This window comes from Lycium ferocissimum, chromosome 1 (assembly GCF_029784015.1).
Source record: "Lycium ferocissimum isolate CSIRO_LF1 chromosome 1, AGI_CSIRO_Lferr_CH_V1, whole genome shotgun sequence".
Taxonomy (NCBI): domain Eukaryota; kingdom Viridiplantae; phylum Streptophyta; class Magnoliopsida; order Solanales; family Solanaceae; genus Lycium; species Lycium ferocissimum.
The window spans coordinates 20,143,043-20,158,761 of NC_081342.1; the positions used below are offsets into that span (position 1 = coordinate 20,143,043).

The 15,719-nt window shown below is 35.8% G+C and overlaps 1 protein-coding gene and 2 long non-coding RNA genes across 6 annotated transcripts in view; 1 reads left to right on the forward strand and 2 right to left on the reverse strand.

The window, feature by feature from the left end:
- Nucleotides 1-15,719, reverse strand: part of LOC132051855 (uncharacterized) — a 60,656-nt gene that overhangs the window by 935 nt on the left and 44,002 nt on the right. The window lies entirely within an intron of this gene.
- LOC132051862 (uncharacterized) lies at nt 458-3,948 on the reverse strand. The gene is made up of 2 exons (XR_009413906.1): nt 1,442-3,948; nt 458-1,169 (listed from the first exon to the last, which is right to left on the reverse strand). It is a non-coding gene; the product is annotated as an uncharacterized LOC132051862 (long non-coding RNA).
- On the forward strand, nt 8,782-15,174 carry LOC132051814 (uncharacterized). 4 transcript variants are annotated; one of them, XR_009413893.1, is made up of 3 exons: nt 8,782-8,921; nt 9,782-12,611; nt 12,760-15,174. It is a non-coding gene; the product is annotated as an uncharacterized LOC132051814 (long non-coding RNA). The 4 variants fall into 4 exon arrangements; XR_009413895.1 differs by having other exon boundaries at nt 8,802-8,921; nt 11,291-12,611; XR_009413894.1 differs by having other exon boundaries at nt 8,828-8,921; nt 12,339-12,611.

Genomic DNA, 15,719 nt, shown 5'->3' on the forward strand with positions numbered 1-15,719 from the left:
AGCATATCAACTGCCTTCGGCTTGAACTGCATATACATATTCATATTACTTTTGACAATATAGTATATTGATATTCATACTAACTCTTCTGACTTAAATTTTTTGAAAAACTGAGTGAAGCAGGCAGCAAAGGTGTACTATCCTAAGTCAGTTATACAGTGGTAGATATAGCCTTCAGCAGTATGTGGGAGCATATCAACTGCCTTCGGCTTGAACTGCATATACATATTCATATTACTTTTGACAATATAGTATATTGATATTCATACTAACTCTTCTGACTTAAATTGCGTAGATAGCCTATAGAACCAGAACTATGTTGAGGCTAGAATTGAAATTAGCTGCTTTGAGATCCTAGGTAATTCATGGAAATCAAACAAGACGGAGTGGTGATTTGTTCCATGCATCTATATGGTTTCCCATAACTAGAATAAATTAGTACTAGAAAAAAAAAAAAAACACGATAATTGCTTACTATTCCCAAAGAAGGATATGGGACGAGAAACTCTAACTACACCCAAGAACTTAAGAACATGAACAAGCTGTATCATAATATTAGAGTTTCAATATTCTATCAAAAGCAAAGGACCCCAATGATCAAACTTTATACTAACTTTGCAGCCATTGTCACAAATAACTAGTAAGTTCAGTATTGGGGTGGCAAATGTGGCCCAAATATTAGTGGCCCGCCCAGAATTTTATGGGTTGGGCCCAACATAATTTAGTAATGGGCTCAATTTTAACCCATTTAATCACAACCCATTTTGAAACAATCCCCAACTTAGCCCAGTTCCTATGCCCAATCCAACCAGCTTTGTAACCTGAGTTTGCTAATCTCCATCGCTGTACATATGGTTTTTGATAACTAGGAAACCCGCAACCGCTATCCTTTGGATGCACTTTGGGTAAACCCCGCTAGTGCACTAGCCCGCAAACCACACATTCACAAGAGATGTAAACTGCACTAGGCAAGCCAAGTGTGACGAGCTCAGACTGAGAAGGTTGTTGCCGAGGGGAATTGATCCCAGGTCTCCCATGTGGAAAACCATTCACTGAACCAACTCAGCCACCCTTGCGGGTTCTATTGCTGCACATTTTTTTTGAGAAACTGGTACTGTGCAATCCTGCTTTACTGTGGAATCCTGTTGATCATACGAATTAACGAATACCTATGTCAAAAGTTAATATTCAGAAATCAGAAGTTAGCTGACTGCCAGTATTATTATTTTTTTGAAACTGGTAAAGTTGTATTCCTCAGGATTAATGGCTACCTCCAAAAAGTTACAAAGTTCCTAATAAATCTACATCTTCTATACATTGTCATTTACACCAGGAAAATAAAGATACAATGCAATTTCATTAACTTTCTGGATGGAATTGAATTTACCATTAAGCGGATCGTAGAAATAAAGAAGAATTGAAAATAAAGCAAATTACTTACAAGCTGTTTATTGATAATAGTAAAACATTCAGAGAGAGACGTAGGCAATTTGAAAGTCAAGGATGGTTTTCGGATGCCTCTATTGATACAATATGAAAGTCTTAAATAGACCTCAGGATACTAATCAATTAGTCGCTATTTACTTTACAAGTGTCAAGCTGTCTGGGCAACTGGCTTTTTCATTCCATTGAAGGACACAATAGCTTTAACTTTACTGACAGGGCAAGCTGGATATAAAATTGGTTATCCCTTGTGGGGTCCATCTTGTCTTTATTAGATGGCTTCTTTAATCCTTTCTTGAAGGGGCACAATAACTTTAACTTTTCCGTAAGGGCAAACTTGCTTTTCTCTTTAGTCAAGGAGATAAGCTTGAGCTATCTCTTGTGTCTCTATTGCTGGGGTCACTTGCATGTTAAAATGCGGAGTCTAACAATTCTATGATTTCTCTCTGTTCTGCATTATTGTCTATTTTTGATGCTTCTTTAAAAACTCGGGGTTCCTCTCTTAATGAAAATGTTGAGGATGGTGCTGCCTTATCTTCTTTGGGTTTTACGCCCAACCTTTGATTTTGATAGTCTGTCTTAGATAATTGAACCTTTCAAATTCATGGACGTCGAAAGACCAAGAAATTCTTTTTGCTATAAAGAATTTACATCATTTAATATTATCCGGTAGAGTAGAGATACTCTGTTCTACCTGGAACCTTTCAAACTGAGTCTGGAAATGTTTGGACAACGCCTGTTTATTTCCTCCCAACCGGCTCCACCATTCGTAAAACCATCTGAGGATGACTGCTCTTTTATTTTCTTCTGTATACTTTACAAACCAGGAATGGGAGTATTGGGCCTTAGATACATGAGTTTTACTAGGCGTCCTTATAATCATACTAATTATATGTTTGTGGTCGATGAACTCTTGACAGAGGAATGGGCGAGTGTAGATGATCTACGAACCATTCAAAAGGGCTCAAGATCCTTTTAATTATGAATTTTAAAACCTGACTATCAGGATTATTTTTATCTTCTAATATATGCTCAATAGCCATTAATTGGTGTCAGCTAATATGAACTCGTAATACCTTCAGGTCCTGAGGGGATCATCCGTCTCCACATAGTTCCGATTGATAACAAGGTTTTAACAAGTCTTGTTCTCTCTACTCTATCAGATAATGTTAAATGGTGTAAATTCTTTATAGCAAAAAGAATTTCTTATATTATAGTTGTAAATTCTTTATAGAAAAAAGAATTTCTTACATTATTAGTTGGTCTTTCGACGTCCATGAATTTGAAAGGATCAATTATCTAAGTAAGACTATCCGAATCAAAGGTTGGGCGTTAAGACTATCCGAATCAAAGGTTGGGCGTAAAACCCAAAGAAAATAAGGCGTCACCATCCTTAGCATTTTCATTAAGAGAGGAACCCTGAGTTTCTAAGAAGGGTTAAAAAAAAAAAAAAAAAAGGCTCGAAGAAGCCTTATCAAAATTAGACAATAATGCGGATAGGGACAAATCATAAGATTGTTAGACACTGCGACTTCACATGCGAGTGACCCCAAAGAATGGAGACATGATGGATCCACAAGAGATAGCTCAAGCTCATCTTCTTGATTAAAGAGAAAAGCAACCTTGCCCTTTTGGAAAAAGTTAAAGTTATTGTGCCCTTTCAAGAAATGAATAAAGAAGCTAGCTAATAAAGACAAGATGAAGCCCACAAGGAATAACTCAAATCTTATCTCCAGCTTGCCCTTTCAGTAAAGTTAAAGCTATAGCTTGACACATGTAAAGTTAATAACAACTAGTTGATTGGTATTCTGAGGTCTATAAGACTTCCAAAATTTGTATTAATAGAGGCATCCGAAAATCATCCTTGATTTTCATATTGCCTACATCTCTCTCTCTCTGAATGTTCCCTATGTTTTACTATTACCAATAAACAACTTGTAAGTATTTTGCCTCACCTTAGCTTCTACCTCCGGGGTTTTTAAAGAAGATCAATCGTTTTTTATCTTTATATCATCCTTTAAAAAGCAAATTTGTTGTGAAAGTAGATTTATTCTAAAGATAATTTTATCTTTTATAAACTCGCTTTCTTCTTTTGACATACTATTTAAATAGGGAAAAATAATTTGTTTTCCTAACGCAATGGTGTGGATTCTATCTAACCCTGCGACATATGGTTTTATTTGAGTTATAAATGGGATGCCTAGTAGAATCACTTCGTTTAAATCTTTGGTTATAACAAAATTATTTGTAAAGTTGATTCCATTATTGCATATGTGCGCTTTATGGAGCTTATAATTAATTTTGAGTCTTTCTCCGGTTGCGAAAAATAACCATTTCTCTCCCTCCATACAGTCCACTGGATACAAGATGTTATACTCCACCATCTCTTTTGGCTTTTGCTTCCTCCCCTTCTAATTCAGGGGCTTAGCAAAATGTTGTGTATTCAAGCATGATCCATGTAGTGTTAGTGAGGTTGAATAGGAGTGCCCAGAGTTGAAAAGTGGAGCTACAATGAAGGAACACATGTTTGTTTCCTCTGTTTTGCTATAGAGAAAAGTTTTCTCACAAAACACCTTGATACCAATTGTGTTCCTTTCTTCCGTAGCACTTCTTATGTGAGACAAGCTCTCTTTATAACCAACCGTGTAAAACGCTTCACCTTGGTAGGGGAAAAACTTTTCCAAATGTAGTTTCATTGATATCGTAGTCTCCCAGATGGATCTATCATCTCTTTTTGGTAGGCACTATTGACTGTGTAGCATCCATCCATCACTGCTATGTTCCCAAAGTAATTGTCCCAATCAGTTGTGAGACCACTGACATTTGCTAATTTCCCAGAAGAGATGCCACCCTTTCCACTTTCCAGTCATTTAAACGTCTCCTAAAAGTAAGATCCCTCCCTTGGGGTGACCAACAGTCACTCACTTTTATTTCAGGATAGCTGAAAATGTTGAACATATCTGGAAAAGAATTCATGAGAGAGGTTTGGTTAATCCAAGTCTCTTTCCAGAATTGGATCTTGTTTCCATCTCCTACCTTTAGTTTGAGGTTTGCTTCCAACGGTATTATTTGTCATATTGCACAAAGGTACCATGTGCTATTTGTCGCAAATGAAATGTTCCGCTAGTGAAATTTTTTATCTATTAAGTTCTCCATACGGGAACCAATTAAAGGTTGAATTTTCTAAGCACCTCATTTATTTACGACATATAATTAGCCTTAAGATTCACAGGAATATAGAAGGTTCTAGAAATGCTAAGATATTTTTCCTTCGTTCTTCTAAAACTAGTGGACAACATGACTAATTATAGACAGGTTCTTATCAACCAACGAAAGGAGGATTCAGCAGTCTGGATTAGCAACAACAATGGCAAGTTTACTACATCAAGTGCATGGAAATAGAGTATCCACCTATGACTCTAATATTTGGCAGAAAGGGGTTCTTTTCAAAATGTCCTTTATGACATGGAGGGCTGTTCACAACAGGGTTGCCACTGATGAGAGAATTACTAGACTTGGGATTGATGTCGACTCTAAGTGCAGTTGTTGTACTAGTATCAGTGTCATCCGAGGACCTGAAACTACAGATCATTTATTTTATAGTGGTCAATATGCACAACAAGTCTAGAATTTCTTTATTGGCAGGTTCGGCATTGAGTATAGAAACATCAATCTGAGGACTCTCATACTCAATTGCTGGAAACAGAAGGGGAAAAATCCTATGGCTAACTACATGCATAAAATCATGCCTCCCATCATCATTTGGGAGCTATGGAGGTCTAGGTGCACTTTTAGATTTGATATGGAAAAACCGTCTTTTCAAAGATCCAAAGAGATGATTACTTTCAACGTCACCCAGCTTATCAAATCTCACTTCAAGATGATCAACTTTGGAAACAATTGGGAGGATGTATGTAATATGTATGAAGTCCAGTTGTTGATGAATTGCTTTATTGTGGTAAAATGGCTCAAACCACCTCTTCTTTTTGTGAAGCTGAACAATAATGGATCTTGTCTTGATGGCAGATGTGGAGGAGGAGGTATAGTGAGAGGGAGTGATGGTTGTTTCATAATGGCATACTCATTGCCATAGGGACAGGGCACTAGTAATACTGCAGAAGCTAGTGCCTTGCTCTATGGCCTTAAATGGTGCATCAACAATGGTTTTAACTTGATCATAGGAGAAACCGACTCACTCATCCTTCAAAATTCAGTGATTGGAGAGTGGGAGACACCTTGTAGAATCAGTGATACAGTAGAAGAGATAAAGTTGTTAGTAAATACTCATGGTATTAGCACTCGACACTGCTATAGAGAAGCCAATCGTGTTGCGGACAAGTTGGCATCCCTTAGCCACAATCTAACAGATCTCTGTATATATAACACTTTTGAAGGCCTACCTAGGTAGGTTAGAGGTTTGTTAAATATCGATAGATGGCACTTCCTTCATTTAGAGTCAAGAAGAAAAAAGCAAGCACCCTCTCATATGAACCGCCTTGAATTTTTAGCTTTATAGCCACTATGTAACTATTTTTTTGCAGTTTGTTTTTTAGCTTTATAAACTTGATTTCCAAGTTCAACTCTTGTAGTAAAAGATCAGGCAAAGCCCCCCTTTTACAAGGATTATTCTCAAAGTGGCTATAAAATTGTGACTCAGTTTGAAGGTAAAAAATAAAAAAAAATTGGGAGGGTGATTATGTATTGCACTCGACTACCATAGTACAATACACCCCCCAATGGTCTAAAGTATATCAAGCACATTAGCCATGGAGTAATGATATATGGATATGAAACTTCTATTTCCATTTTTGACAACATACAAATTACTCAATGTTACATAAAGTTAAAATAAGATGATCCAACCCAATTTTTAGCCCATTTTAGCTAGCCCAATTTGGGCGGATCAATTAGTTCAGCCCATTTTACCCTCTCAATTTCAGCCTAACCCGCTCAATTGACACCCCCATATAATAGTATCCCACGCACACTGACTTAAATTTCCTATAAGCTATAGAACCAGAACTATATTGATGCTAGAATTAATACAAATTGCTTGAATTAAGATCCTCAGTAGAATTTGAGACTTTGTAAATTCTTGGATCTTGCTGATTCTTCTATGTTGATCTCCATCACCAGAATAAACTATCTAGAATTTTTTATTTAAAAAAAAAAAAAAAAAAACATAATCCCTTAGAATTCCAATGAAGGAATAGGGAACAATTCTAACTAGACCCAGAACATTAATAAGCAAGTCGTAGTATCAGTATTCTATCCCATCAAAGGACAAAGATGATCATACTTTTCCCAAATTTAAGTAATACAACTACCAATATAAATTTAAGATGATATATTATTTATATTCCTATTTTGACCTTATGGAAACTTTATAGAAAGAATGGTTTTATTGTTTTGCAAAGAAATAAAGATATTAGGGTTTAACTCATAAAAAAATAATACAATAGGGTGAAATTACAAAATAAAGTACACATTAAGGGTGCAAAACGCCACGGACTCGTTATTTATGTATTTGCATAAACTTCTACGATAAACATACATTAATTTAGTTTTCTGATGTAGTTGATGCTAGTTCATTTGCTCCCAATTTCTTTCTTGTGGCAATATTAAGGTGAAATGATTGAATCGGTCTAATTCATTAAACATTAATTTATGTGCTCCTAGCATTTGCGAGACGGAGAAAAATGATAAATAACTTACAATGGTTGTGATTGTTGATGCGCCGTGAATTTCGGCACATTTTATGTCTTTTTTACTAGAAGTGTTGCTTGTTTTTAAGTGTTTTTACATCGTTTCTTATGTTATTTTGGTGTTTTGTAGGGTTGGTTGACTAAGGAACGGAAATGATAAAAAATCTTCAAAAACGGACAACTTGGAGCAAAAGGACGGTCGTTTGTTACGGACGGTAAAAATCCGTACCCGAGAGGAAGTTCCGGATACGTGCGCTCAAAAGGACGGTTAGTAACTCAAGTTACTGCTCTTTTATCTATTTTCCGGTAAAAAATAATGTCACGTATTACGCCCGCAGGACGGTCCGTAACTCGGGTTACGGGTGTAACGTCATGGCGTAACGCATTGTTCACCGAGGCAAGACATCATTTGGAAGGTATGGACCGTAACCTGCACTTTTACGTCCGTTTATACGGTTGACCTAATATCAAGAACGACAAAGGATGGGCGAAGAATGACTGGACCGTAACTTGTGTTACATAAATGCTGCGAAGGTTGTTTTTGTCCAAAACTTTGGCGCGATTTTTGGCCCTATAAATACTTAAAGTTAGGTTTTTAACAATTATTCAGATTGTTGGAGCATTTAAAGCATCAACTTCACCCTCATTCCACATTGTATTAGTATTGTAAGTACATTATGTTAACTTTTAAGCTTTCTTTGTTAACCAAAATGATGAGTAGCTAATTTTAGTTCTAAGGTTGTGGACCCCATGAATGGGTATTATGTGAATGGGTTTCTACTATTGATATATGCATATATATATATATTTATTCTATCTTTGTGCTTTAGCGTTGGGTAATGATTGCAAGCATTAGCCTAAGCCATTATACTAACTTTTCTTGGGAAAGAGAGTTAGCATTGGTAAGATTGAATAACAATGACTCGGGCGCTAACCCTCATTTAATAGACTAACTTAGAATAAGAACAAGTCTAATTGGCATTATTGGTCGCTCTTCGAGTTCAACTTTTTGCATTTGGAAAAATCATAAAGAGGAAATACGGCCTAACATTTGGGAAACATTAGGAAGTCCTTAAGAGATCGATTGCATACTCTTAGAACAACCATTAGAAGTATATCACATTGAAACACAAGCATAATATCTAATCAAAGCTAGGAACACAAACTTAGTCTCTCTCTCGCATTAATTACAATTCAAGTCAAAGTATTCGTTTACATTACACAACAAATATTTCAAACTATCCGGAATAAGATTAAAGCCTTTAAAGACTAGTATCGCATACAATTAGTACCCTTTTCTCTCCTTATTCCCTGTGGGATTCGACCCTAACCTTTTTTGGGTTATTATATTTGACAACGACCGCTTTAAGCCACCCATAGGTGTAATTTGAGTGTATCAATTGTTTCATTTCATTTTGAAATAGCAACTTATGCTGTAATACATTTTAAATCTTTTATTGTTGTCATTACCTCTATTTGGAACAGATTCTTCACTAGATGCTCCAGAATCTATAAAGGTTGCTTTGTGAGATTAAAACCAGAAAAAAGAACCAAATTGCATACTCTGAGGGCTATTTTGACAAATTTTGAAACAAGTAAAGTTCAGGTAAAAACACGTAAATAAGCAAGAGTTGTGGACTAAATTTCAGTTTTAACCCAAAACTTTAAAAGTTGAGTTGGTTGCTTTTTTTTTTTTTTTCTTTCATTAGGTGTTGTTGTCTGTTGAAGCTGTAACGATATTTTGTGGCGCCCTCCTAATACACACTGCAAAAGGTATTTTTGGTTCCCTCAGAACTCACAAATTGCATTTTGTTTTCTTTGTTTGCATTATTTGATTCTACTTTTCATTCTTGATCTTCACAGGGTTTGACATTCCTAATAAATCTTTCTTTACATTTTAGTTAATTGTACTTTCCCTCTTTCATGATTTCTGACCCATTAGCATGCGTATGCTCCTACAGTGAGAATTGCTTTTATATTAAAGGAAAGAGAGCTTATTACAATAAATAAGACTTCTTCACTTTTTCCCCTTTATGTTTAAGGTTGACGTTATTTCAGTTCCCTATATTAGGAGGTTCTAGTGAGAAATATCATACCAATATGTCTATTCAGTTGATTTCTCAGATGCTCACTCAACTAATAGCTATCATGAGAAGCCAGTTCTTGATTACCATCCTTTTGCCACTATCTTTCTTTCGGGAAAATGCAGCCCCTACCGGCTACCAGTAATCGTCTATAGAGATCTCGGATTCTGTATCGAATCAATTCAACATTTAGTTCGGTTACTTCAGCAGTCAGAAAGTCACTTTCTTTGTTGAAGGCAATTGGAATCAAGAAAAAAGTGACTTTCTGAGATAATAACTATTAGTTGAGTAACCATATGAGAAATCAATACTATGTCTATTGAAATCCAAACATCTTCATCAAAATCAATAAAGAAGGACAATCAATGACCATCCTCAATCCAAATTAGTTGGAGTCCTTTATATGAATAAGATTTGGTGTAATCAAGCCCATTCCATTCTAGGATTATAACTTTTCTTTTTAAGTGAAACAGTGAGTTCTCTAAAATGAATAAATTAGAATGAGATGTGTGAGTTACGTACACCTCACGGGTTCAAACCATGTTGCAGACAAAATCTTGATATTTAAATGGAGAAAGGTAGAGGAAAGTGCCCATTATCCACCGAGTTCCAACCCAGCACCATAGTCCCTTAGAGTTTGCTAGTTATCAAAACAAGAAGAAGAATGACAATAATAAAATCTGCCAAAGACCTTTCATGTATTCTTCTAAGAGAACAAGTGTGTTTAAGAATACTTGATGGCTTTCTTTTTGCATATTATTAAGCTACGCGAACACCATTTGAACAAAGTTCAGTCTTTTTCGTGTTTGGTGGATTTTCTTTATTGAAATGTGGGAACGATGCCTAATATTTTATTGAACTCTCACTCCTCTCTTATGTATTGGTTTTGAAGGAGGTGATTGCCGGATGAAACATCATTTTTCGTCTTGTTTGTTTTCTTTTCTCAATGAATAATTTTCTTGATAACCACTTTGGTTTGGTGAACATAACACAGTTCCTTAAGTGTATGACAATAGCTTTTAGAGAGAGACTCCGTCCTTCTAGAACCAAAGAAACCTTAACCAACAAATCCTACAAGGAAGTTTTGGCGTATGAGCCAACATTGATCATGATTGGGAATTGTGGAAAGTGGATATCGTGCAAAAACACAGATTCAGGTTATCTAGGGAACACATTTGGAGAAGGACGGAGTTCCTTAAGATGGTGTTTGATTGGGAGGTTTGAAAAGAGTGTGGGATCATCTGGTAGGTAGCCTCTTCGCTGATGAAAGCATTACATGTGTTGGGTAAGGGTTAGAAGGTGGCCTGAGAGAACACATTCTAAAAAATAAAGCAGTTACAAGGGGGTAGTGGTTGTAACATCACCAGCTTAGCAACCCATCTATGGTGTAATGAACTGAAGCAGAGCCACAATGGTGGCTATGGTTCAATAGAACCCAGTAGCATTGGTCTGCCACAATGGTGGCTATGGTTCAGCAGAACCCAGTAGCATTGGTTCAGACCTTGCATTTATGATAAATAAATTCATTTAATATATACAAATAATCTATCAAGAACCCAGTAAGAAAAAGTAATTACGCTCTAGAATCCATAAACTAAAAATCCTAGCTCCGCCTCTAGTAATGAATCTTAAAAAGGTGGGAAGTGTATGTGGATTTTTTGTTGATGTGGATCGTAACTTACCGGTTTTAGCTAGCTAGGGTTAGGTTGTTTGTAAAAGAAGAGGAAAGGGTGGCACTGTCTATATAGCAACGGAGAGGGGAAATGACGAGAAAGGAAGAGAAAGGGAGATGAAAAATGAGGAGAGATAGTTTGTTCTCAGTTAAATCATACTGCTAGAAATTATTAGTAAGAGAAGATTCGGATTTTTTGAACTTATAGGTTTGGGATCCCCAGGGCGCCTACGAACGTGTGCTTCTTTGCTTGGTTGGCTATAAGGAAATGATATTGAGAGTTGAGAACCTGAGGAAAAAGAGGATCACTTATTCACTCGTGTTGGCTGGTGCTTATGAGTAAATGTTCGAGAGAATATGGAGGTCACCTCCTTCTATATTTTCAGGTCGCAACACACTTGTCGGGTGGTCTCGGATTCGTTTGAATTACCATGGGCGATGCTATGCACAGCGAAAGAGGCGATATACAGTTGGACCTTTTGAAGAAGGAAAGAAAACACAGTGTATTGAATGTGCCCCTCTGGCCTTCGTGTGGATTATGAATATATCAAGGCAGAGAACTAGGAGAACATCTGAAAGAGTTTGAGAATGATATTGTACATTTTAAGGAGTAGCCTCTTGTCCGTAACTTCTGTGGTGCACCAATAAATTCCTTGCTTGTATAGAAGATGAGGTATCTCGAATTATATTTTTGTGTAAGTTCTATACTTTTTGGTGGAGTGCTTCTATATGGCAGAAAATTACTTTATCTCAACCAATTTGGTTACCCATGAGTGATACCTTGTCGGCATTCTTACAAGCTCAAATTTGGTATTAGATTGTGTTATAACTAATCTATTATTTTTGCTGGAACTTAAAGGTTTCATTATATGGATTTTTCTTATTTATTTGTTACAATAGTAATGATGAATCCCCGGTTTTAGTCAAGCAAGGAGCTGAGGCTGTAAGTTAATAAAGATTCAGGTGCCATTTAACATCCCCGCAAATGCTTGTGAGCAGAAGCTTGAACAGAATGTAATTTGTGTATTTGTAAATATGGTTTCTAGCAATCTTTGCACCGATGAATATACTGGTTACCTTTCTCAAAAAAAGAAGAAGGGCTTCCCTGCAAATGTTTCTAGCATCTCTCTCCTATCTTAGTGCAGCGAGTTTGTGTTCCGGCGTGTCTTGAAACTTTAAAGATTACAAACCATCATTTACTAGTCTCTCCGTCAATTAGGCTTTTTCCTCGGTTGTTAGCAGAGAGTTTTTGCATCAACTTTGTGGGTTGGAGGTCCATCGTTTGCAAAGAAATACAGGCATCCAACTTTATTTCTCAAAAAAGATTAAAAAAAAAAAAGTACAGTCGTCCAACTGTGGAATGAAAGCTTACTCTTAATAATTGGGTTGGTGGAAATGATATCAGTTATCTTCTTTAGTCTCTTCATGTCTCAGGGTTGTGTTGGTAACAATTTTGAATAACGAAGAAGTAGGCCAGGGGCATGACAAAAGCAATACTCCATTGCTTTGTGCTATTGACGTTGCTACACATCTCACCTTTGAGTATATTGAAGGTCCCTTCGTGAAAATATATTACTTGAGATTATTAAAGAGAAGATGGCAGATATTGAAACCCTTATTGATGATACTATTGGAAAACTACATGATGGTGGCCTTGTCGATGTGGATTTGACAACATCAAACATGTTGATGAGGATTTTTGCCTCAGTGAGTATTATTCTGTATATAAGTGTCTCTTTAATTCTCATGATTGTCTTTTTGTTCAACGAATGCTTTTTCTGCTGTTTGTATAGGCTGATGTTCTGCATTTACCTGAAGTGAAATTAGTTACTACCAAATGTGTTTATGTTTCCAGGTACTAATCAAATTTGGTCTAAGCATTACTTCAATACTTCCAGATGATAATGCAGTAGATCTATATATCCTGGAACTACTTTACTCTCTATTCACTCTTCTTGCGAAATCTGATGAGCTCAGTCTTATCACCTATGTTATGTGTTCTGGACATGTTCTAGAATGAACATCTCCTCAAGCATTGTCTTCTACTCTGATGTATACTTAATGGAGATACGTAATATCTACATTAGATGATAATCTATTTCAGGGAAAGAGAATATTAAACTATAGTAACCTTTTCAAATAAAATTTTCCTTTATTCCAAGTATTAATGTCATTCAAGCCATATAATTCTAGGAACATGCAGTTCTTCCATCTAAGCAGTATTTTTCTAGTGGTATTAACAATTTTCTACTTCTCTAATAGTGCTCTTTTCTGGAATATGCTTGTGATGAGTGTTTTTCTGATATTAGTCTAAGCCTTCTTAAGGATTAAGGTGCGCTTAATAAGGATCTAAAACTTAATTTTCATCGCGATTGAGTATACAGCTTTTGCTTGCAACGACATTCCACACTGGTGTATTGCAACTGTGTTATACAATCCTCTAATCTCTTCATTTTTGGCAACAAACATATAGACAACAGTTTTAGTTTTAGTCTTTACTTGCTTGTTTAATGGTAAGCAGATGGACCAGATAGTTGTTTTATACAAGAAATCCTCAAAGCAGTGGTCGTCAACGTTCGAGATGCTAGCCTAAGGAGCAGCCTCTGTTCGAATATGTCCCTTTCAATTTACTACCTCGTTTTCCTTAGAAAAAATAAATGGTGTCAAATACCAAATATATCTTATTGTGTTTCTGCTTTGGGTTTTGTGATATTTCAGCGAGGCTAAGAGATAGAAACCGTAATATGATTTGTTAGCTTCCCCAGTTAGAATTGAATTTTGTTCTCGCTGTGCATCGATTGCCTTCTTTTTTTTTCATCAAAATAAAAAATTATCCTTGTATGTTCCCTCGAAAGAGTAAGCGCCTTGTCTTTCACTACAACTTCTCAATTGCAGATGCCCTTATAATCTTATATGATTAAATCCTCAAAGCAGTTCTTTCTATCAATTAGAGAGGGATGGTACTATTTATCCTGTCCTTTTCTTATTTCATGGATTCTAGTACAACTGCGTTCTTGCACCTCTTTGTTCCCCTTCGAAGTATTATTCAATAGGGTACTTGGAGATCTTCAGATGTACTTAATTCAGGGTCATCATCTCTAAGGCATAGCAGATCTAAGATATCCTTTTCACAAATAACAGACCATAGTCCTGTACAGAGATTAAAGGAAGTTACATTTCTATGCTCTGGGAATTTATTTTTCTTCGGTTGTGGAGACCACGGCTTAGCAGAACGTTTGGCCACAACTGGAGCGGACAATGTTTTTGTGTATGCTTGTAAACTTGCCCTGTTTGAACTTTTCTTCACACAATTATCCTGTTTTTGCATTTTTACAGTACAATTGATCATTAAGAGTACCTTAATTTTTCATGAATAGGTTTCTAATTGCTTTACATTGAATATCAACTTTAGGGGCAGGAGAAACAGAATGCTTGTAGCACTGACAAACGTGTGTTTGTTGCAAAGTTGAGGTTTTTATTGTGGTTCTAACTCGTTTAGAATTGCCCAGAATCACTATCATTTTTTGTTCCTTGTGTAGTGATCAGAATGTCTTTTGGTTGGTAGCATATTTACATTTTATGAACCCAAGAGGTTGTACATAATAAAACATGACATTTTCCATGCCATGTGACTGCATGTGAAGCGGTACAATTGAACAACAATTGTGGTCCTTATAGTGCAACTAAATGCTCTGCTATGGTATATGATTATACTTCCAAAACATAGGTGCACAAAACTTATACTTTTAATTTAAAGAGATTTTTTCATTTTTGGCCCGTCGTCCGGAATTAATTACGGGCACCAGCCAACATATATAAAGATATACACTGATTATGTAAATAGTATGTATATTTATACTTATTATACAAAATGTATATTATGTATATTATATGTATATTTATACTTGTTATGCAAAACATATACATTTGTCGGCTATTATCTTTTAGAGCGGTTCAAAAAGGTAATTATCCCTAATTTAAATGCCATTTAAGAAGGTAAAAAATTGCTCACCAAAGATTCATTTTTCTTCATTCAATCTTTCACTTATTTTTGTTTGCAGATCAATTACAAGAAAGGAAAAGAGCTCATTCTTGATATACTTTTCTATTTTTATTTCTAATTTCCCCTATTAAACATTTGAATTCTTTTGCAACTCTCTCAAATGTGCTGTACTGCATGCATATTGTCAGGTTTCTTTGGATTTGGTGTTCGAATATACAGGAAATCAACCAAACAAAAAAAAAAAAAGAAGAAGAAGAAGCCAAAGAAGTTGGATTTTCTTCTTGTCCTATATTGTTTGATCTCACTCTGTGGGGTAACACAGTATTCTGACAGTTGTTTGGCAATCGTCATCTACCCTTTAATCTTTATGTGTTTTGAGTTAGGAGTTCGAGCTGTATCTATTTGATTATTTACTCTTTAAAACTTTGAGTAAAAATCATATAATGACTTTGATTGGTCAATACATTTTGTGAGATTTCAATTCTCCATTTTAAATAACTATCTAGGGGTTTTACCCAATGGTACTAGCACCACCTGACCAAGTAAAAAAGAATGGTACTTCCTACATCAGTTGTGAGTTTACAAGCTTGATGTATATGTTTTACACCATTTGTAATCTTTCAGCTGCATCTCTGCTGAAATTTACCTTGATGTAATATTTACCCAATTTTTTTTCTCTCCGATTTCTATAAGGTTCATAGATTCATTGATAGTGAAGTCAGCACATGATGTGTATACTATTGACTAGTAAAATGGACATACAACACACATGTGCCTAGTGGTGAAACTTTGAGCATGAAGACAATTTTGAA